The 25,716-nt window shown below is 34.5% G+C and overlaps 1 protein-coding gene across 9 annotated transcripts in view; it reads right to left on the bottom strand.

The window, feature by feature from the left end:
• The window catches only part of FOXP2 (forkhead box P2), a 570,611-nt gene that overhangs the window by 420,966 nt on the left and 123,929 nt on the right, over nt 1–25,716 (bottom strand). Inside the window, exon 3 of one of the 9 annotated variants that reach the window (XM_086692037.1) lies at nt 479–515. The exons of the other annotated variants lie outside the window; for them this stretch is intronic. The gene's annotated coding sequence lies outside the window, so the exon portion shown is untranslated. The remainder of the gene's footprint in view (nt 1–478; nt 516–25,716) is intronic. 9 annotated transcript variants of the gene reach the window in all.

Below are 25,716 nucleotides of genomic sequence, written 5' to 3' on the forward strand. Positions count from 1 at the left end.
AGGACAAAGGGGATTTAAAAAAAATACACTAAAAAGAATTGCATTAACTCATTTAAGACATTCATATTAGTTGCATCATAATTTAATGGTATTAAATTAAATTTGGAAAGAAGTGCAACAGGTTTATATAATTTGTGTATCAAATAAACTAATTCAAAAATAGTGTGTTTCAATAAATAAGGAAAAGGAGATCCTTAACTATCACTTTTACTTTTTCTCATTCAGCATCTTTAATTTTCATTAAAAATGTAAAATACTTTCCTTTTTAAAGTTATTTCATTCAAACAATTATTTTTCTGCCTTTTTATCCCTATTCAAAATATCAACAACATGACCACCCTCTGAAAAAATTTACATTTAATTACAACTGCATATTGTTCTCCTGCTACATCCCCAGGTGGTACTCTAAGATCTTAACCATACTGAGCTTTTTCTCACCAAATTGTACATAAAGTATGTGCATTATTTGTTTATTTACCTAGAATATTCAGTTGCAGATGACATGACTCCACAAACTGAAACAAAGAAAATATCTTTAGGGAATGTTCAGCTAGCCCCAGAGAAATCAAACTTTTATGACCACTGTTTAACATACAGGTAAATAGTTACATGTCAATTATATTGTCAAGGGCAACAAAAGATACAGATAAACACATTAAGTGTTGTCTTTATACAATGCTTAATTATTGGTCTGATTTGTCCAAAACAAAGATTTATTTTCTCCTCAACTGTGACCATAGTTCCTTTAAAAGATATATTCAACAAAGTCAAAAGATACATTCAACATAGTTAATAAAAGCAAAACTTTATTTCCTCACCTTTTTCATGCCTCCTATAATTCAGTGCTACTAATCTATGGCAGTGGAAATCCAGAAACAAATACTAGAAAATAGATAACACGTGCATATACACACACGCACACACACACACACACACACACACACACAGTCCCCAAGCAGTCCTATGATTTTTGCAATCTTTCTTTAAAAGCAGTAACAGTGTTGCAGAGTCACAGCACCAAAAATGACTGACCCACTGACAAGAAGTTGTGTGTCCTCTGAGGACACTTTAGTAGGAGTCTGAAATTGATTATCTTCATTGTAGCCTGAGAGGTATATAGACTACCAATCATCAGAATAAGTAATGGCACTAACAGTACACAATAAAGAAGAAACAGCTTTAAGAACATCAGAAGCAACAGCTCTAGGATCACAGCCACTAAACAGGATCTGGCTATTCACATCTGCTATGCTGTTTCTTAAAACATTATATTCTGAAAGGGGTGCCTGGGTGGCTCAGTAGATTGAACATCAACTTCATCTCAGGTCATGATCTCATGGCTCGTGAGTTCGAGCCCTGTGTCGGGGTCTGTGCTGACAGATATTGTATTTTTGTTGATGAAGAAAGCCTAATTCATAGTTTGCATAGAAACTGGAGTAGTAGTTTTCAAAATGTGAGTATTTTTGCACTCAATCTGAACTTTTAATCTGAATTCTTGTTGGCCTGGATTCTGGTTAGATAAACATGTTCTAATGTTACTCTACATATTTGTAGATTCCCTGTTGAGCATATAACATAACAACTTTAACTTCATGTCCTACCAGGTAGCCTCTAAGTACAGCCCTTTGCTGATTTTATTACAATAAGTTCCATACATGAAATGTATAATTCCAAGTTACATGTTCATGTCCATCAAAAGATGAGCGGATAAACAAAATGTGGTACAGGCATGCAATGGAATATTATTTAGGCTTAAAAAGGAAAGAAATTCTGACACGTGCGACAAGAAAGATGAACCTTGAAGACATCAATGCCAGGTAAAATAAGCCAGTCACAAAAAAACCCCAAATATTGTATGATTCCACTTATACGAGATAACTAGAGTAGTCAAATTCATTCACAGAGACAGAAAGCAGAATGGTGGTTGCCAGGGTCTAGGAGAGGGGAAATGAGGAGGGATTGTTTCATGGTTACAGAGTTTCAGTTTTGCAAGTTGAAAAAAGTTTTGGTAATGGTTGCAAAAAAATGCAAATGCACTTAATCTTGGAACTATATACTTAAAAATGGTTAAAATGGTAAATTGTATGCTATGTATATTTACCACAATTTTAATTTATTAAATAATTTACATGGTCCTGTAGGAGTAAATCTCTAAAATTATGATATTTTGATACTTACAATTTAATGTAAAACAGTAACAAAACAACAGAGGATATTCTTTAAAATCTTGGTATTTTCAAGTGTTGAAAGATAACTTTTTCTTAGCAAGTATACTAGGTAGGTACTGTAGGAAGCTCCTGGCTTATAGGATTTGGGGCAAGCAAAAGTTTCTCTTTATAGCTTCTTCTCTAAAGCGTTTCTGACACCCCATTTCTAAAGAAAGATTTGCTCAATTTTTTCTTCTGATGACCCCTACTCAAACATTTTATAGCATGCTATAAGATGAGCATGTTAAGAATTTGTTTACAGTTTATCGCCTACTATGAGAAACTAAACTCCTTGAGCATTTTTCAAACATCTGGCCCTCAGATGGCCCTAAATAAATCTTTGTTGAGTCAACTGATAGCTGAATACTTGAATAATTTTATTCATTAAAAAATTAGAGTGCCTAAAATATGTAAAGTTCAGTAGAAATACAAAGATTAAAAAGTAAATGATCACTGATTCAAGGAATTAAGCAAATCTAGGAATCCTCTAAATATATTAATACTATAAACATCATTTTTTTCTTAAAAAAGACACAAATAAAGTACCACTGGTAGTGTTCATAAACAAGAAAGATTATATATTGTTTTGGGTGAAGGTGGATATCAGGAAAGGCTGAAAGAAGGGCTTAGCATCTTACCTAAAGATTGAAGTGTAGATGATACTTAAAATAGGGGTAGGAAAGAAAATATGAGCATAATTTTTGTAGAAAAACAAGAGTGGGAAAGTTACATTAGGTTACAATAGAAGTTCTCAAACCTTTTACTCCCTTTTAACCTTTTTACTTTACCCTTTCATAAAGTATTAAACACCTTCTCCCTTAAAAGAAAAAAAGTGGATGATCTCTTTATATACTTAGTTTATTTGCCATTAAACTGAGAAAATTCAAAAAAAATAATGTTTATTCATTTTTGAGAGACAGAGAGGACAGAGCACAAGCAGGGGAGGGGCAGAGAGAGAGGAAGACAGAATCTGAAGCAGTCTCCAGGCTCTGAGCTGTCAGCACAAAGTCAAATGTGGGGCTCAAACCCAGGAAACATTGAGATCATGACCTGCACTGAAGTTGGCTGCTTAACTGACTGAACCACCTAGGTGCCTCCAACTGAGAAAATTTTATATCACAAGAACAGACAAGTACATTTGCCATTAGTTGCCAGAGCAATGATATCATCAAATGTCAGTTAGCCTCTGTACAGCTCTATTGTATATTCATGAAAGAATTAGAGAAAAAGACAAATAAGATCTTAGTATTAATATGAAAATAGTTTTGGCCTCACAGCCAACTTGAAAGGGCTTAGGGACCCTGAAGATTCCCTAGATCACACTTTAAGGACTGCAGGGTTACAGAGTGGAAAAGATATAAGTAAGGAGGCTAAATAAACACAGCTAGAATATGCCCGGTTGGTTGAAGTTCAAGCTATAGATTTTAAACAGATAAATATGAAAGATTTTTGTACAAAACAGTCACATGATGGTGAGCTGACTTTGGAAGGATGCATTTAGAAAGACAGAAACGGGTTGGAGGTGTGTGAATTCAGATTGGAGACCAAGTAGAAGTCTATGAGAGAGTTTACCAGGGGCCAGCAGTAAGTGTACTGAGACAGTATAGAAAGAAAGAGGAAAACAAAAGCATCACTTTTTTTTAAATAAAAACTTTTAAATTAAAAAAAAATGTTTATTTATTTTGAGAGAGAGAGTGAGTGGGGAGGGGAAGAGAGTGAGGGAGAGAGAGAATTCCAAGCAGGCTCCATCCTAGTGGGGAGCCTAATGCGGGGCTGGATCTCACAACCCTGAGATTATGGCCTGAGCAGAAATTAAGAGTCAGACTCTTAACCCACTGAGCCACCCAGGCAACCTGAAAATGGAAGCATCTTAAAAAAGCCATAGAAGTTACAAAACAATCAGGAGACAACATCAGATGGTACTATTTAAGGAGGCCAAAGTAAGAATAAGTTTCAATAAGACTGTGGAATTGTGTCAGGTATTTTAAAGTCAAGGAAAATGATGATTAGGAAAGTGAAGTCAGGGGGCACCTAGGAGGCTCAGTCGGTTGAGCGTCTGACTCTTGGTTTCTGCTCAGGTCATGATCTCAGGTTCCTGTGTTAGAGCCCTGTAAGGAGATCATACTGAGCTTTGAGCCTGCTTAAGATTCCCTCTTTTTCCCCCTGAGTCTATCCCCCTAAAATAAAAATACTCTCTCTCTAAAATAAAATAAAATAAAATAATAAAATAAAATAAAATAAAAGTGAATTCAGGAAGAAGTCCTTGGGGATCTATGAAAAAGGAGTGTATATGATTGACCACATAAACAAAATACTTAGGGAAAAATGGAAGATGAGGAAGCCTAGATGACTCTTTTGGAGCTCTGATAATGAAAGAAAGGAGAAAGGAGCAATAGTTTATATTTGCAATTGAATGAAAGAGATTGGTGTTGAGGAAAGACTGAAGAAAGAATGAATGACAATGGAACTAAGTTTCAAAGGAGCTGGGAAGAAATTATGTCAAGAGAATAGATAAGAAAGTTTTATTTATCAAAAGGAAAAAAAAAGCAACTTTCTTTCCCTGGTAGAGCTAAAAGGAGAAAGGCTGGCTAAGACAATGTGGAATTAGCTGACAACAGAAAAATGAGCAGAGAACTACATAGAAAAGAAGTAGTTGGGAAGTTGACAAGGAAAAGTTACCGAGCAGAAACAGAACTAAGGTAGAAAGAAACGAGAGAATTAAAGGAGAAATAAAGATAAAAATTTTAGTTCCTATTAGTGTGCACGGTCATCAGGAAGGAGGAAATGCCAGAGACTGAAACCCAGGACTCCAACTGGAATGCTAATAAGATATATTCTCGGGGGGAAAAAATTAAAGGTTTACACCAGATTGGTGTTACCCAATACCAGTAGTCTCTACCCAAATGTGACTATTTTAATTTATTGAAATTAAATAAAATTTTAAGTTCAGTTATTTTGTTAGGTGGAAGCTAGATAGGAGAGTCCGAAGTCCTTGAAGAGGAATGATAGAGACCTGAGCTGGAGGCAAGGACAGTGATAAACAGGTTACACATTAGACGCCCAGATGCACAACGTCCTGACCTTGTGGCTTCCAAGACATTGGGGTTGACAGATCAAGAGCCACAGGTGTGGAATATGCCATTCTCCTCTTACACCTCTGCCCAGGTGTACCCCTAGACTCATTATAATGCATTTGCATTGTGGTTATAGGCCCTGGAATGGAGAAAGGCTGCCACAAGGGTTCGGTTCGGTACAAACCTCATAGGGTCAAAAACTTTCCCTCCCAACCTGTGGGAGGAGCACCCCCCCAAATGACTGGAGGCAGCCTTCTTGAGCACCACCCCAGGGTACATTACAGCTCCTCCCAGCCCAGGGAGACCCAGTAATGTCCAGTCCCACAACAACCTAGGGTCTGTTTCTACCTCCTGGAACCAGCCCGCTCTCCTACCCAGAGTTTACTTTTCATCTAATAAATGACTTTGTGCTTGCTACTTTCCTTCCGGCTCATATGAATCTTTTCGCACAAAACTCAGGAGCCAAAATCTCCATTCACACGACACAGACTCTCCCACTGATAGCAATTCAATGGCATTAGACCAGATTTCAAGGACGCAAGTGGCAACCATGTTGTATAATGCAGATATTGAGTATTTCCCTAATAACAGTAAGTTCTATTGGATAGAGAGCTCAGCTGCATTTATTATAAGGATAGAAAATAACAATATAGAGTAGCTAGTAGTTATTGTTTATTTACTATGCATCAGACAGTGTACTAAGCACTTCACATATATGACTGCATTCAGTCCTCACAAGGATCTTTTGAGATAGTGTTCATTACACTTCCATTTTACTGATGACAGAGTAAGAGAAGAGAACTTGCTTTTAAATCACACTCTAGCAGAGATAAGATTGAACCCCAGAACTTTCTGGTTCCAAGAACAGAGGAATGAGGAAGAAGGACATTTTGAAATGATAATACCCAGTTGTAGAGGCCACTTCTAGGCGATAGGCTTGAGCAATGAAAACTTGAGCAAGGCAAAAGGGCCCACAGTGACTAGTGAGCTGAATGCTGACAGGCTCATTAAGTGACCTACCTCGAAAGAGCCCTATGCCCTAACTAACCAACTGGCTACTTACAACCAGGCACAGTTCCCAATATTACCAAAAAAAAAAGGGGGGGTGGGGGAAATTCCATATGCTCCCTCAATCCCTCACTCCACCCTATATCTATATAGCCCCTCACCACTGCCTCGTGGAAGACAGTCTCTCCTTTATTGTCCTGCCTCCTGCCCCTTTGCAGTGTATTCAATAAGCTTCTACCTTTTTCGCTCTTCCTTGGGTGAATTCATTCACGGCCCATACCACCAGCCCCCTTCCATTGGATCCCGCCACATCCAGGTAGTTTAAAGATGAATTGTCTTTTCCTTTGATAATCAGAATACTATGAAATATACCAGTAATAACAGTAGGAAAGGTTATATGAACAAATACAATTTATGTTAATAAAAAGAAAATACTTACACAATATTGAAGTACCAGCTTCAAATGCTTTAAGTTAGAAAGTGCAGAAAGTTATCATAGCAACTTTAATTCACCCACCTTACTTTGTGAGTTCTTGTCACTGTAAGGTGGGGAAGTTACTGTTGCCATAGAAACCACCACAATACTACTACTTTACACTTACATAACACCTTTCATCTGATGAGCTCAAAGAGACTTACAAACATTAATTCATTAATAGTTCTTTTTATTGAAAGTGCATCAAAATTTACCTAATGGCTTACAACAACAATTGCAGATCAAACAAAAGGAAACTTCACCACTCTCTAACAGATTCACACAGATTTTTACACCATCTCTTACTATTTAAAAAGAAAGAGAGAGAGAGACAGTAATCTTATACAGACATTCACCTCCTTGTTTCTTGTACCAAACTGAAAACCATCTCCTATTGTTTTATTGTCAAAAATATGCAGCTCTTCTCCCACCCACTCTTTAATTTCTTTCTTCGTGTGTTCAGCTAATTGCCTGGGAATGTCTTTTAAAACGCCATTACACAAACTTACCTGTGCGGCTCTAACCACTAAGACATTCACTGGTATAAATCTGGTTCTTTTTTTAAAGGATGTATGACCTCATTTTAAATTAGAAAGAATAAAACTAAAATCTGAAGGGGCGCATTTTTTTTGGTGTTTAAAAGTTTGAAATCTGGAAAGTGTAAAATCCTTAACTGTTCATGGTGATTTTGTTCTTAGGCTATTAAAATTAAAGCAAATATTTGTTTCAATATGCTAAAATATAATAAAATACTAGGCTAGAAAAATCAGGTCAATGAAAGGGTCTGTTCAGCATAGGATTTTGTTTTTAATAGAGTCGTTAAAGGATACTTTATGTGATTACAACTTCTTAGATAATTTCATGACGTAGGCTTCAAAAGTAACTTGCCTCTAATAACTGAGTAGGACCTACCACTCAAGAATGTAGTCAAATCCGTTTGGAACTTGCTTACATTCTTCAATTAGCATACTTCGCTGTTTTCTGAGCTGTTTACTTCTGCCACATTCTATCGGTCAAATTAATTCATAATGCCTTCCCTGATTTAAGAAAGTGGAGAAAGAGACTTTTCAGGGGAGAAGCTGTCAAGCCACATTGTCAAAAGGCATTCATTCAAGGATGGGTGAAATTTGAAGCTTTTTGGTAAACTACTGCAGATGGCAATCTTTCTAGGGAGTACTACGTTCAGACTTCTTATAAATGATAATGTAGGATTTGTTGACTCGATTATTATTAGGAAAATCCATCATTAACCCATCAATTTATAATTCTGTACTGTAAACTCTGTCCTTTTCCTCGATGTCAGGTTTCCAGCTGTTTTCATATCTCCTGCCCCAATGACCCTATCCACTTCTTTCCTATTTATCCTCCCCTCTCAACAGACACACATTTAATATGATTCTGCTGTTGGAACCTGTTTTATGACTGAGGGACTATATAAAACAAAGGCTGTTCATCATATGCTCTCTAAACAAGGCTGAATTAAGAAGTTAGTAGGTACCTCTGACACTCAAACATCTTTCTCTTGTTCCCATTATGTTCTGGCTATATCTCTGATTCTAATTAAGGAATTACTTTATAAGGAAAATGATATTATGAGGAATTATTTTAGAATTTTTTTTTTTTTACCTCAGAACCAAATCTATCTTAAAATGTTAGGTCACTGAACATAAGTGGCCCAAAGAATAATTTTTTTAATGGCCTGTTTAAGTGCAAACAGCTTTAACATATCTAAGAATAATTATTCCTTTTGTAAGCCACTTTGCCTAAAATTTGTTTGTTAGACAGCTTTGAGCTTTGAATTCTGTTGCTGTTCATCAATAACTTTTTAAGTTCATTTGTATTCTTCCAGTTACTCTACTTCTACTGTTCATCTGAAATGGTCATCAAAATGTAATAAGTTGATCGAAGAGTCTCAGATAGTACTCTTTAGAATAAGCTTATTCCTTTTATGAAAGATGCATCTGTATTTGACTTTGTAAGATAATAAATTCAGGAAAAACCCAGCTGGGACTTCTAACAAACTCTTCTACAATATATGAATTTTATACTAAATAAGACTATAATATTCTCCTCTTCAAATGAAAGCCACATTCCCATAGGAAATGAGATACTAAACTATTAATCGCTTACCCAGGTTTCTCTGCCTACTCTGGAACCTTAAACTTCATCATAGTCTAAGCACTGTAAAACATTAAATTTATGTTCTCATAAGTGAAACTTTCTAGATGTTCTTCAGCTAGCTTACTACTCAATGCTTCTGATGTTTTTAAGACAGAAAACTATTTCACATTCAACCTGAGAAAGACAATGTCAAACTCAACTTATAAGTCAAAAAATATTGTCACAAGCACTGCTATTAGGTTTTTAATGTTTTAAAATATTATGGCAGAAAACTGAATAGTTATGATTATGGACAGTGGCTTTCATATATATATATAGTTATAGTTATAGTAATATATATGGTTTTATATATATATATATATATATATATATATATACATATATATATATTTCAGGATACGCATATACGCATATTGACAATGTCTTCAATGCTCTCTTAGGAGGCTTTCTTTCATTCTCTCATACAGTTTTGGTATACTTGGGCCATTCTAGAACTGCACACCAGTCTTTACAACTGCTGTTCCCCTATGCTCACTCATGAAGAGATGGTTCTCTTATACTGTCTTTCTTTGTTACAAGGTAGTTGACATAACTGGTCAACCCCTGGCCTTTTGCTTCTGCTTTGTAAAGGGACAATCACAAAATATCCACCAAACGCGGTTTGAAAGCATGATTAAGACATACTCTTACAGCGAATTCTACTTTTTTTACCTTGAAAATGTATCCATAACTTAATCTCCTAAACTACCATCCACCACTACCTCTACCACTGCCACTAGGTCCAAGCCACCATCATCTCTAATCTGGATAATTCCAAAAGCATCTTAAATAGTCCTTCTGCTTTCTCTCTTGACCCTACTGTCTACTCTCCACACAACAGGTGATGAGATTATGTTTATACAGAAGTGAGATAAACCCCTCTTCTCAAATTCCTATATTATCTTTCATTTTAAATGGTTAAAAACCAAAGTGCTTACAATTGTCTAGAGATTCTCATAGATATGGCTCTTCTCTACCTTTCTGACTTTATTTCCTACCACTCTTATTTACTTATCACACTGGGCTCTAGCCATGCTGGCTTCTTTGTAATTCCTAGAGCATACTGATTATGCTCATATGGAAGGGAGCCCACACTTCGTATTCCACCTCCCTGGAATATTTTTTGCCAAGATCAGTGTATCTATCTGGTTGGCTCACTTCCTTCGTGGCTCTGCTGAAATGTGAGCCCATGAGACAGACCTTAATTTTTTTAAGTAGGCTCCATGCCCAATGCGGGGCTTGAACCCATGACCCTGAAATCAAGAGTCAGATGTTCTACCAGCTGAGCCAGCCAGGCGCCCCAAGACAGACCTTCTTTGATTACTCTCTGTATAATGGTAAACACCACTCTCCCCCTGTCCCAGTACTTCGTTTCCCCCCTTATGCTGCTTACCATTCATCATCAACATATTACTGTCTGACACTCTGTATTTATACATAAAATAAGTCACCTAGAGCAGGAACTTTTGCCTTATTCATTGCTTCATCTCCAGTGCCAAGAAGACCGTCTGGAACATGGGACAAAATCATAAATATTTTCTTTAATAATGAAATAGGATTAAGTTTGAATCCATCCTGTATCAGCTGTTTGACTTTGGAAAAAAATGTTTAGCCCCTCTGTGGCTCAGTTTACTCATTATAAATTGGAAACAATACTTAATAACAATAACAATAATAATATCAGCCTTATGGTAAGGATAAAAACAATACATACAACATGCTTAGAACAGTGCCTGGCACAAAATAGTGTAACATTAAGTTTTAGCTAATACTAATTTTAATAAGCCTAATAAGTCAACTCCATGAAGATGCAGTCTTTACTGGGGACAAGAATAGAACTAAAAAATAAGCCAACTCAGTATCTTCCTTTTCCTTCTCTTTAACTGCATTTTTTGGGGATATTCATTTGTAAATCCCACTTGCAGGTAACAATAAACAAAAATTAAACGGGATCTGAATTAAATGGTAACAACAACATTTTCGGGCACAAAGAAACTACAACCTGAGTGACCATGCATTTACTTTTTTTTCAGTTTTTATTTATTTTTCTCCCAGGTGCTTCCAAAAAGTTTTAAAGGAGACTCTTCATTTATTCTTTTAATTCTCCCAACTACAATTATATCTCCAACATGGTAGGCACTATGCAATGATTCAAAGCCATGGCATCCTCCTACCCACAAAGAATTTCTAACATAGGCCTGGATCATAAACATGCAGAAACAGTGAAAAATCAATTATGATGCATATTACGTTAGAATCATGCTCAGCGGACACATGAGGTCACTCACTCTGGGATTCAGGAAAGATTCATCAGGGAGGAGGCAGAATACCAGTGAGAAAAGTACAGCTACATAGGAATGGTGATTCACAATTCATTTTGCTAAGGCAGTAGCCAAAAGAATGGAGAGGAGACTGGAGGGACAGAAGAAATCTTCAGAAGTGGAATAAAAACGTCCATACCTAACTGGGTGTGTGAAAAGAAAGAAACAGGTTTGCACTTATTGTCTGACTTGGTCATCATGTTAACTTGAGATGATTGTTGACATTCTCAACCCAGGCAGCAGAAGAGAAGGAAATTTGGGGCAAAAGATGATGGATTACTACTTTTACAGCATTTAATTTTACATGTCTGTGAGATATCAAGGTATGTCAGATACGTACATAGTGCAATATCCAGGTAGAGAGATTCAGCAAAAGTTTTCAGTTATAAATATATATTTGGAAGTGCCTGGAATATTCACGATAAAATAGGTATACTAAGAATAAATCCATATTACAGAGTATATATTTAAAAAAAGGAAGAACACTTCAGGGACCTAAATGGCTCAGTTGGTTAAGCATCCAACTTCGGCACAGGTCATGATCTCATGGTTTGTGGGTTTGAGCCCCGCATTAGTCTCTGTGCTGACAGCTGAGAGCCTGGAACCTGCTTCAGATTCTGTGTCTCCCTCTCTCTGCCCCTCCCTTGCTTATGCTCTGTCTGTCTGTCTCTCTCTCTCTCAAAAATAAATAAACATTAATTTAAAAAAAAAAGTTAGAAAACTGTAACTTAAATCCTGTTTGAACAAAGCTATAGTATGGAATTCTGAGAATTTACCATGAGATTATTTTATAAGATAGAGTGGTCAAGAATAAAAAATGTTACCCAGAAAACAACTTTACACAAAATGCAAAGATTCCAAATTTGCCTTTCAACATAAAGATATTCAGAGAAAGCCACTTGTGAAATATGAACGCAGAGTCCTAAAAAGACAATTCTACATGATATGATATGGTCCCTCAGAATTAAAAAAAAAAAAAAAATGAGGTTTAGATAAGGTACTTAAAGTGTGATTAACATATCCACTGCACCTGTCCTTTCAAGACCCTGGTACCTCTATCTACATATACAAAGTGAGCTAATAATGAAGACAATTCATTCGACAAGGGTTCTAAAAGGCATGATGCAAAAAGCACAAGTTTTAAGAATAACATAAGAATTTGAATCCTGGCCTTGATGCTTATTAGCTATGTGACCTGAATCTCTAGTGCTTAGAACTATGCCCAGTACAACTAAGGGCTCCATAAGTATTTCTTGAGTAAATTGAATGAATAACTTAGGAATTCTTTGAACATTATTCTTCTGAAACATAAAATGGACCCAATAGCCCATAAGCCCGCAAATTTCTGAAGTTTGTAAAAAGGTATAAAAAATACAATCTAAAGCCCTGTAAAATGTCTGGCTAATTAATATTACTTCTCTTACTTTGTATTCTTAACTTTCCTTAATGTTTGAAAGATTACACCTACAGAGGAGTTTAGGTATGCTTTAAAAAATGGAGAAGTGTATTATTAAATGGACTAAGCCCAAGAGTTTAAGTTTGATAAGGATAGTGCTTTTATTTTGTTCACTACTTTATCCCTAGTATAATAGGTTTATGAATCCAACAAATATTTGTTAATTCAATTGATTAAAATATTCTTTGAAGAAAACTCCCACTTAAAGCGGTAACTTAGGGGAACCTGGCTGGCTCAGTTGAAAGAGCATGAGACTCTTGATTTCAGGGTTGTGAGTTCGAGCCCCATGTTGGGTGTAGAGATTACTAAAAAAATTAATAAGTAAGCTTTAAGTAAGTAAGTAAGTAAGTAAATAAATAAATAAATAAATAAATAAATAAATAAAGTGGTAATTTAGCCAGACTAAAAACAGAAACTTCAGTCTCTCTAATTAGCTTGTTTCTGAATATCATACATATAGATACTCTATATCATTTTATAAGTGGAAACAATTTGGCTTCCGCTGTCTACTGTTTCAAATTCACCATGTCCCTGTACCTGTGTAGATATGTTCAATGAAACTTCAAAACATCTTTATACTTTCTTTAACTGCTGGAGGGCAATCACTCTTCTATTCTGTTTGTGAATAGCTCATATTTGTGTTCTTGATTCATTCTTACAATTTCTTCTACAATAACCCTTTAGCACAGTTTTGTCCAAATGCATTTCTGAAAATGAAATACTTCCACAGGAAAAAAAATAAACTTTGGAACATTAAACCTTTTTTTCCTGTTTCCTTTTTAACAGAATAAATCACATACACTTCTAACATTTATAAGTGTATAGATATTATGCACTTACACATATGTATAAGTCTTCTTATAAACATGAAAACAAAATTTTTCAGTTACAAAACTCACATGCCATCATCGTCTTAGAAATAATATGCATTTTTATTTGTGAGATAAATAATTTTTTATAAACAATGAGGAAATCAAAATGCCAGGCAAATGAACCACTGACCAGCAACAGTCACATTTTAAGTGTTAAGAAAAAGAGTTAGGATTAAACATAATTGTCCCTCTATTTCTTTAATATTATGACGGCTTATTGAACATGTTTGGATGGGTATATGGATGATATTCACAGTTTCTTCACATCTAAAAGTAAGTAGTAGAGTCAGTTATATGAAAGCATGTGAGGCTATAGAGGATAGGAGGAAAGATCCACATATTCCATATATATGAAAACAGCTGGCCCTTCCATAGAAAATTGCCTATGTAGTTCCTGCATTCACCTTCCATTTTTCACATTCTTATAAATAGGCATAAGTATGCATATATTCATTCATTCACTCTCCAAATATTTGAGCATCAATTATGTTCAAGGCACTGTAGAATTCAGTTTGCAGAGTAAAAAAAAAGCAGGGATGGCAATATTACTGTAGGATAAGTAGAAATAAAGGCAAGGAAACAAACTGGACCAAGAGAGTAGAAAAAAAGGTACAGTCCATAACAAAAAATCATGATCATGAACCTTTGTAAAATGAATATATATATATATATGACTCTTGGTTTCAGCTCAGGTCATGATCCCACAGTTCATCAGTTCAATCCCTGCATCTGTCTCTGTACTGACAGTGAGGAGCCTGCTTGGGATTCTCTCTCTCTCTCTCTCTGCCCTTCCTTGCTCACTCGCGTGCATGTGCACACGCACACTCTCAAGATAAAATAAACTTAAGAAAATAAAATGTATATATAAAGAAAAGACTATCAGAAATGCAAAGAAAAACTGACAGAAACACAAGTGTTTGGGAAGATTTTAACATAGCAGTATTAGTACATCAGTACTGATACATCAAATGTGTAAGAATGAATAAAAATATTTGATAAATATAAATATGATTAAGGAATACAGTCAATGATATTGTAATAGTGTTGTATGGTGACAGATTATAGCTACACTTGTAGTGAACATAGCATAATGTATAAACTTATCGAATTACTATGTTATACACCTGAAACTATGCAATATTGTATGTCAACTACACTCAAATGAAAAATAAATAAGTAATAAAAATATGATTAAAAAGGTATGACAAAGTTAAATTTATATGTATATATAAAATCTGTATCAGAAGTCCTTTTTTTTAGAAAATAAATCACCTTGACTGGCATTCATAATACTTTTATTGTATTGACCAGATCAAAGGACACTAAGAAAATTTCAACAAATTTCAAAAACTAAATTACATGGGCCAAATATGTATACACCATAGGAAGAATAAAAACCAAAAATGTTCCAACCAGTTGCAAATTATAGATATTTTGCTAAATAATTTGGGGGGTAAAAGGAAAATGAGATCTGTTCAGCCAAGAGGAGCATAGGCAGTCCTGACAAGTAAACTTAATGTTATCCTGGATGTGTTATCCCCTCACCTTCTCCTTAAACTTCACCTTTGGCTTTGTTTGTTTTGTTTCAGGATCATGGATGAGTAGATGTATCTTCAGTGGGCTGAGCTAGCTACCTTCAGTTTTGATTATTTCAGTGATCCACACATTGAGATCCAACCCTTAGTCCCAGCCCCAACCAGCACATACCTGGCCCAACATCAGAAAAACAGAAAATCATTACAGTTTTATATGGATAAGTATGAAAATGACTGGCATAACACCAGGGAAATAACAGGAGGTGACTGACAAAAGTTAATGGAATCTGAATCAGAATGACTTTTAAGTTTCTATACCCAGGACAAAATTCTCTTCTGACTCTAATGTCTGTGGTTTTATGTAGGTGCTAGATATTCCAAACTAGCAATCCTTCCAGAATCTCAAATTTGACTAGTCTAAAGTCAATTGCATTAGGCAGTACATTTCTATTTATAAGTAGCACAAACCAGCTTGAGCCAGCTTTAGTATAGAGGAGGACTTAATTAGAGGAATTCAGAGATAACAGTGGAGTCCCATCTCAAGAAGTGAGAGAGAAGAATATGTTCCCTTTCTCTTCTGGTGCAACTCTTCTTTCTAGGGAACAACTTTCTAGCAATGTTATTGGTTCACAAAGTTACTGCATTAAAGGAGCCTTTGACCTCCCAGGTTCGCAATGTAATGGTCCCAGTCACAAAGATATGGACATTCATTGTCTCAGTCTTAACTGGAGACTAACTTCTAGTCCAACAAAAAAAAATGGCCGGCCATGGGGATAGGATCAAACTGTAAATTTGACTCAAGAGTCCACATTTGTAAACTTTTATAGTGGAAGGTATGGGGGTGACAAAGATAAATTATAGAACACATTGTGAGCTGAGCAGACATACCAATAGGTATATGGTACTTAATCCCAAACTAAATGTTTACACCCTACTTTCTTAACTTTATTAACAAAACCATTTTTTTCTGGCAACCTAAGTTTAAAGTTCTTTCATATCATGGAAGTCATCTTTCTTATATTTTTCATTTTTCCTTCCAACTAATGACCTATAGGCTATATTTTCAAAATTACCTCTTTTCAATCCTATCACTACTGACATGAATCCAGTTTACCCCACTGTATCTTTATCTAAACTATTCCACTATCTTACTACAGGTCCTCCTACCTCTAGACTTGGTCCACTCCAGGGCTGAATCTAGTGGGTTGGAAAACAGCAAAAATACCAGAGAAGCAGAGAAGAGCAAAATCATCTCTGTGTAAAAATGAATCATCATAAAGTTGTAACATTAAGCACAATGGGAGGCCACTGCAAGATTTTAGGCACAAGAGTGATTTCAGATGAGAGGAAAATGGAATCAGGGAGAGCAGTAATGAAAATAACATTGGTGGTTTGAATTGGGTAGATATTAATGGAACTCACTTAATTATGTCATTCCCTATTTCAAAGTCTTTTAATGCTTTCCTATGACCTATAGAATAAAACAAATGTTTTAACATGGCTCCAAATATCCCTTTTCAGTTTTCTTTCCCATCATTCCATTATGTACCCAACATTACAGCCACACCAAATTTCTCATAACATTTGAGCTCATCATTTATTTTTCACCTTTTTAGATTCATGATCATAAAGTTCACACAGCCTGAAATGCCTTTCTCAACATTCTATGCTAGGACAAACCCTACTCATGCCAAGGCCAATGCCTATGTCAAACCATCTAAGTTTTCCATTATTAGATCCAACATTAACTCCTTAGCCTTCTGCAATATCAGGGCTTTGGGTATATCTCAAATCCAGTACTTTTAACACAGTAATAATTGGCAGTTAATCCTTTATCTATCTCGATGTTTACTCCTTGAGCGAAGAAAGTATTATTTATCATGTACCCCTTCAGCTCTGACATACTTACAGTAGATATTCAATAAAAAGCCCTAACTGAATGAATATACAGAACTAAAAGACAGGAATATAAACATCCTTTCCTCCTAAACTAGAATAAGAGCTTTTAAAAGGCAAGAATGTTTTATGTGTGTATTATCTTTGCATTTTACTCAGTAAAAGTGAATACAAGAAATGCTTGGTTGTGCTAGTAGAATATTAAAATTAAATTAATTATGAACTATTTTATGATAAAAAGACAACCATTTGTATCATCACAGTATCAGAAAAGCATGAGAAATTCAAGGAGAATTAAATATCCCAGATTTATCGCTCACATTTTATCTGATTTTCCTTACTTATTAACAAAAACATAAAATCCTATGGAGGAAGTTATAAAAATCCAGTATAGAAAACCTAAAATCTTTATATGATTGTTGGCAAGAATATGGCCATAACTTGCAGAATAATAAACAGTAAACATCTTAAATATGAAATGTAGAAATAAAACAAATACTGAGGTGGTATCAACAGTTATATAAATATTCATGTAACATATTTGACTAGAAAGATCTGAATCATCAGCTATCCACATAAAATTTAAAGAAGAAATCAATTTTAAAGAAAGTGGAAATGATTAAGATCAAAGTCTAAACGTCATTACTGTCCTGGGAAGAGCAGCTTAAACTTCGAAAGAAGGCTATTTTTAAAGAAATCTTTTCAGTAATATTTATAGCAAAATTACATATAGATCTTACAGCTATGATATAAGTGGCTTTCTCTTCTAATTTAACTATAATAATAAGTGATTAAAACAATTTCCATAGCAACCTCTTGTATAATGATACACAATACTCATGAAATAAAGAATATGCTTTTAAAGAAACAAACAAAAACGAACAAAATGCATGGTTTTTGTATTTTGAAGGGAATAAATTCTTAAGGAAAAGACATTTCAGAGTTTATATCCACATTTTGTGAATTTATTATTCTACTGATAAAAAATCTTTGCATACAAAATGCAAATATTTCAGGGTAATATATGAAACAAATATGAAGCAATACAGCAAAACATGAATAACATAGGGAAAATTTGTGTGCTTTAGAATCTGAAGATATATTATTTTTAACAATCTCTGGATAAATGTAAATAAAGAAATAGAGGCTTTCTTACCAAAAAAAGTGAAGCACATAATTTTTCCCAATGCTACTGTTTTTGTTTTGTTTGGTTTTGGTTTTTTGCTTCTACAGAAGCAAGGAAGACAATGCATCTTTTAACATTTATTAAGATAATAAATAGGACAATTCCAAATCCAAACATGTGAATATTTCATGAAGAAGGCGTGAGAATGGGGAAAGCTGAAATGCTACATTTGTCTTCATACTCGATCTTCCTTTGAAGGTAAACAGTTGCTTTAAATTCTTGCCTATATTTTGCAAAATACATGTTAAGTATATTTTGTTTTCCAAATCAAGCGTGCCATACAGACAGTTACAGACATAAAAAGTTCCACATGAACGTCACAGAATATATAATATGTTTTAAATAAATTTTAACTTAGTCCAGACCTTAGAATTCCATGTAGAAGAGTCGTTCCTTGTAGAAGACTCTTGTACAGATCTTTTCTTTTTTCTTTCAATTTTTTTTTTAACTTCTGAGACCAAAATGCTCATGTAACTATGGCAACATGATGATATCTTTTAACTATTTTGTTTATGCTTTTTTGGCTGAGTAGGCAATCTCCATGTTCCTGAAATTCTCTCCAGCATTTTATATTCACTGGAGTGGTACTAACTGATGAAGAAAGAGTCTAAAAGCAGCTGTCTTCCACCCACATTTCAACCAAACCAAACACACAATTTCTTCTACAGATGTTTGGTTTTTTCCTAAACTAGCGTGTTTCAAAAACAATTGCCACCACATTTAATACATGAACATTTTCTACCAAAACAAACAAAAATACCTATATCTATGCATAAAACACAAGAAAGGAGGTAGAGCTCACTGAAGTTTTTGACATTACTGAAAATGTCAACACAATTATTGGCAAGGATTTTACAAAGACTAGCAATAAAAAAAAAACTGTTATCTACACATTTACTACTTGAAATTCATGACATATATCCTTATGGTAAAAGATGCCTCAGTCCAATTACCCATTGCAATGCTAAATATTGTTCTACCCCCCCACCCCAAATATCTGGCAGAATTAGTAACAATACAATGTGGCAATTTATTCACTGGATGTTAACACTTTTGAAGGACAAAAAGAATTAATAGAAAGAACTTTAAAAATGTAGAACTTGTTTCTCCCTCACTTTTAAAAATTAAATAAAAGAAGAGCTGCTATAATAGTCTCATTTGTGAAAAAAGATGAATCAGTCAGTTAACCCAACCATTAGGAAATAGTCACTAAATATTATTTGTGCAGCATTTTTACAGAATGTAAAAGTTTGAAAAACTGAATTTTGAACCAGAAATACTGAATTTCTAAAGGAAGTTATTTTTAATAGGCTATTTCTTAGAGTAGTCTTAGGTTCACGATAACATTGAGGGAAAAGTACAAACAGATGCCCCATATGCTCCCTATCTCCACACATGCATACCTTCAACCATTATCAACATCCCCCACCAGAGCGGAATATTTGTTACAAATGGTGAACCACACTGCCATGTCATCAGCATACAGAGTCTACAGTTTACATTAGGGTGTGCTCATGGTGTTACACCTTATGTGAGTTTGAACAAATTTATGACATGTATGCACCATTATAGTTTCATACAGAGTAGTTACACTGCCCTAAAAATCTTGTGCTCTGCCTGTTCATCCCTGTCTCTCCTGCAACCCCAGGCAATCACTGATCTTTTTTACTGTCTCTATAGTTTTAGCCTTTCCAGAACGTCATGTAGTTGGAACCATAGATTACGCAGCCATTTTAGAATGGTTTCTTTTATGTCATACCACGCATTTCAAGCTCTTCCATGTCTTTTCATGGCTTGATAGCTCATTTCTCTTCAGCACTGAATAATATTCCACTGACTGGATGTGCCACAGCTTATACGTTCATCCACTGAAGGACATCTTGGTTGCTTCTAAGGTTGGACAATTATGAATAAAGTTTCCACAAACACTTGTGTGAAATTTTTTGTGTGGACACGTTTTCAACTCCTTTGGATAAGTACAAAGAAGAAGAATTGCTGTATCAAGAGGTAAGATATGGTTTAGTACTGTAGGTAAGAAACCACCAAACTATCTTTCAAAGGGGCTGTAATCATTTTGCATTCTCAGTAGCAATGAATCAGAGTTCCTGTTGTTCCACATCCTCTTCAGCATTTGTTGTTGTAAGGGATGTGAATTTTGGCCATTCTAATAATTGTGTAGTGATAATTTCATTATTTCAATTTGCATTTCCCCAATAACATATGGTATGAAGCATCTTTTCATTTGTTTATCTATCTACATACATTCTTCAGTAAGATGTCTGTTAAGGTCTTTTCCCTGTTCTTTAATTGGATTGTTTTCTCACTGTTGAGTTTTAAATCTTTGTGTATTTTGGATAGCAGTCCTTTACCAGGCACATCTTTTGCAAGTCTGTGGCTTTTTTTCCCATTCTATTGACAGTGCCTTTTACAGAGTAGAGATTTTAAATTTAAATTAATTTCAGCTTATGAATTCTTTCACAAATCATGTCTGTGATACTGTGTCTAAAAAGTCACTGCCAAACACATGGTCATCTAGATTTTTTCCTATGTTATTTTCTAGTTTTATAGTTTTGCATTTTACATCTAAGTCTATGATACACTTTGAGTTAATTTTTGTGAAGGATGTAAGATTTGTGTTTAGATGCACTTTTTTGACTGTGGATGTCCAGTTGTTCTAACACCATTTGTTGAGAAGACTACTTTTTCTACATTGCAGCCTTTACTTCTTTGTAAAAGATCAGTTGACTGTATTTATACCAGTCAATTCTGGGGTTCTGTCTTCTGCTCTATTGATCTATTTGCCTTTTTTCCCCCAATACCACACTTTATTAATTACTGTAGCTGTATAACAGTAAGTCTTAAAGTCAGGTAGCGTCCCTCTTCCAACTCTATTCTTCTTTAATATTATGTTGGCTATTTGCCTCTCCATATAACTTTAGAATCAGTTTATGAATATCCACAAAATAACTTGGTGGGATTCTAAGATTACATTGAATCTATAGATAAAATTGGGAAGAACTGACATTTTGATAGTATTGAGTCTTTCTATCCATGAACATGGAATATTTCTCCATTTATTTAGTTATTCTTTGATTAATTCCATCAGAGTTTGTAGATCTCTTCATATAGATCTTATATATATTTTATAAGATTCACACTGAAGTATTTCATTTTTGGGTGTGCTAATGTAAATGATGTGTTTTTAATTTCAAATTCCACTCATTTGGTCCTGGTATATAGGAACAAAATTAACTTTTTTTTACATTTTTTTTTTGTAATTTACATTCAAGTTAGTTAGCATATAGTGCAACAATGATTTCAGGAGTAGATTCCTTAATGCCCCTTACCCATTTAGCCCATCTCCTCTCCCACAAACCCTCCAGTAACCCTCTGTTTGTTCTCCAAGTTTAAGAGTCTCTTATGTTTTGTCCCCCTCCCTGTTTGTATATTACTTTTGCTTCCCTTCCTGCACTCCAACATTTATAGCAGCACTATCACCAATAGCCAAAGTATGGAAAGAGCCCAAGTGTCCATCAATGGATGAATGGATAAAGAATATGTGGTATATATGCACGATGGAGTATTACTCAGCAATCAAAAAGAATGAAATCTTGCCATTTGCAACTACGTGGATGGAACTAGAGGGTATTATGCTAAGCGAAGTTAGTCAGTCAGAGAAAGACAAATATCATGACTTCACTCATATGAGGACTTTAAGATACAAAACACAATTAATTTTTTATACAATTAAGCTTGCTTGTATCCTGCAAGGATGATAGATGATCATATATATATAGATGATCATGTCATCTAAAAACAAGTTTTATTTCCTCCTTCCTAAACTGAACACTTTTTATTTCCTTTCCTTGTTTTATTATGTAAGCTAGGACTTCCAGTATATTTAAAAGGTGTGGTAAGAGAATACATCCTTGCCTTGTTCCTGATCTTAATAGTGAAGCTTTTAGTTTTTAACCAATAAGTATGTTAGCATTAAGTTTTTTACAGATGTTCTTTATCAAGCTGAGGAGGTTCTCTTCTAGTCCTAGTTTATTGAGAGTTTTTTATTATGAATGGTGTTGGTTTTTTTTTATGATTTTTGTGTACACATGGTTTTTCATGCTTTTTCTGCATGTATTGATATGTGATTTTTCTTCTTTAGTTTATTGATATGACAGATTACATAAACTGATTTTTGAATATTGAAACAGCTTTACACACTCAGGATAAATCCAACCTGGCCATGGTGTATAATTCTTTTCATGCATTATTGGATACAACTTGTTAACACTTCATTGAGGATTTTTACATCTATGTTCATGAAAGGTATTGATCTGTAGTTTTCTTTTCCTGAAATATTTTTATCTTGTTTTGGTGTCAGGGTAATGGAGGCCTCACAGGATGATTTAGGAAGTATTTCCTCTGCTTCTATCTTCTGAAAGAGATTGTAGAGAACTGGTGTAATTTCTTCCCTAAATGCTTGATGGAATTCACCAGTGAACCCATTTAGGCCAGGTGCTTTTTGTTTGGAAAATTATTAATTATGAATAAAGTTTCTTTAATAGGTACAGGCTTATTCAGAAATTCTAATTTTGTTCATGCATTGTTCTCCCAATCTCCTTGAGCATCTTTATGATGGCTATTTTGAATATTTTGTCAGGTCATTCATATATTCCATTTCTTTAGAGTTGGTTTCTGGAGATTTATTTTATACTTTTGTTGTACCATTTTTCATTTTCTTCATGTTCCTTACAACTTGGTGTGTTGGTGTCTGTGTATTTGAAAAAATAGCATTTATTTAAATACTTATAGAATGGTTTTGCACAGGGAAAATTCCTTCACCAATCTGCCTGGCTCCAGTTTCTCTAAGCCTTTCAATTCTTTTCTATGGATATGTCTTCTCTGGACTTCTGCCTACCAATTCTTAATCAGAGGGGTTCGCCACTTTCTTTTTTTTTACAAGTCTGTAATCTCTTACTCCCTCTGGTGTCTGCCTGTTTTTCTGTGGGTCCTGTAAAACAGCAGTAGGCTGCTCCACTCTTTTGTTGTTGTTCTCAGCAGCCCCTCAGACATCTAGGGTAAGCCAGATCCCATCAGCATTCTGAGTTGAGCTAGTCAGAAATCAGATTCTTAGGCAGTTCCTCCAAAAGCTAGAATACTGGTTATATACATTTCATTCTTCTCTTTCTGCCTTGAGGAAGAAGCCACTGAATTGTATGGCCCTCTGTATGCTGTACCACAGTAGAAAATGCTATTGTCCCATCAGCATTCTGAGACAGGTGAAACAGAAGCCAGTCCTTAAGCAGCTTCCCCCAAAGTCAGATTATTGGATATGTGGTCCAGTCTCTTATTTTCCTTTCCAGGGAGAAAACAGGATCTGGGTGTTTCCTCATCACGTGGTACTGTGCCAAGGAGAGGGACTATAATGAGATGGTGCCAGAAATGTCCTATCAGCATAAATGCAGCCAGTTTCATGCTTACATGGGGTGCAGGAATCTTTTAATTGGTTTCTGAATTTCTCATAAAGGAAATTAGTTCATATACTGCCATTGAACCTTTGTTTCCATACAAGGAAAGTAGGTCAGGGGCTTCCTATTCCACCATCTTGCTTACCTCACTCCCAATCATGCTTCCCTTTTTGGATATGTTTATATTAGGTTCAGTACTAAGTTGTGTTTATTTTTTTAATTTCACTTTTTATATCACATTTGCTTTCACAAGATGACATAATTTGTAAAGATAACTCACATGGATCATCATTTCCAGTCTCTTTTATGAGTTACATAAAGGTTTTTGCTGCATTTTATCTACAGAATTTTCATATTCTTTACAGCCAATTAATCCTGTAAACTATTTGGAACTTACATTTTTGATAAATGGCTTCAAAGCTCATGAAAACATTTCATTGTGTAGGTTTTTAAAATAGATTAGAAAAGTTATTTTGAATTCTTTTAAGTGTACAGATGTAAGAGTTTCTATAGATGACATAATACTGTTTTCAGCAAAAAAGAAGCATTATAATGATGGAAAGTTTTTCAAAAATTCTTTCCATAGAATAAGTTTCTTTCAATAAGTCTTTTCCTCACTCATTAAGTTACTTATATTTTATAAATAATGTAAGCTTAGGTATATTACAGTCATTTGTAGTTTCATCAAATTAAACAGCAAACTTCTCATGACAGTGAGGACATGAGATTTCCCAGAGAGTATGCTTTTCGTCTTTTGCTATTAAAAATCACAAGGAGACTTCTGAATATTTATCATTATGTTTGGTAAAATTTTGTGGGATATTTGATTATCAGTTGATGTTTGGTAAAATTTTGTGCAATACTTGATTGAGTATCAATTTAATCTAAATACTACTGAATGAAATGTGATGTCTTCATGTTCTGGATATTTAGTTTTAAATGTATCACATACCTTAGATTCATAGTATGTACTGTTTCAAGACTACTTATCATAGTCTTTCTGATAATCAGGTATTTTTAGATGACTTGTTGCCAGAATTACTTTATAACTAGTTTTGTTAATGGCAAAGGGCTAAGAGTAAAAATCTTTGGCTCTTTTCTTCTTTCTGTTTGCCTGGGTTAACTTTCCTATTACTTCCACACTACAATTTCTTTAAGTCACTCATTTTAGGATGACTGGTTCAGATAACACAAAACCAAGCATTCCTAAAAATTCACTAAACCAGATATTGTCTAAGTGTAATAAAATAAATAGTGAAGATACACCTATTAAATCCTGTTCTTCATGGGATATCTTCTTCGCTCAGATAGTTCTTGGAACTAAAAGGACATGTGACAATCTAACAAAGGCACCAGTTGAGGGAACCAGTCTCAATCTATACAGTAATACTAATAAAGCTTATTTTTTTATTAAAGTTAAAACAAAATAAAAATACAAAAAAAATCCTAATATGTCCTTCCAACAACACCCGAAGATACCCACACCCATCCCATTTTGGAGATTTTTCACATTTGTGTAATGTCAAACTAAACAGCTTACTTGGTCAGACAATCAGATAGTACTGTACTAGAGTATATACTATATATACTATAGTATACTACTATAGTATATAGTATAGAATAGTTGGTTTTTCAAATAACCAAATTTGTTGATATGAGTCTTTTCTGATATACCAGGAGAATAAATTAAAATGACTGGTTTTTTAAAAAGCCCAGTGAAACATACTATTGTATTTAAGGTAATGGTATTATTAACAGTGTTTATTTCACCATACCCTCAGTACCCATGGTATTACAGATACTGTGTGAATCATATAAATTTTCAAATTTCTCTTTTGGCATTTGTGGTTAGAAAGCATTTGATGCTATCCATGTATGTATTAATATTTTTCCTTGTTTCATTTTAAATTTTGCACTGGTATTTTCTTTTTCTTGATTTCTTCAGTTCATGTTTTGTACTAAATGCAGTAAAGCACCTCAAATCTTTTTTGAAATGGGTAGAAGTTATTAGAAGAAAAACAATAAGCAGATACCACCTAAATAAATAAAATGAATTTCCTT

Source organism: Puma concolor, chromosome A2, assembly GCF_028749965.1.
Source record: "Puma concolor isolate L17-30 chromosome A2, mPumCon1.1.hap2, whole genome shotgun sequence".
In the NCBI taxonomy this organism is placed as follows: domain Eukaryota; kingdom Metazoa; phylum Chordata; class Mammalia; order Carnivora; family Felidae; genus Puma; species Puma concolor.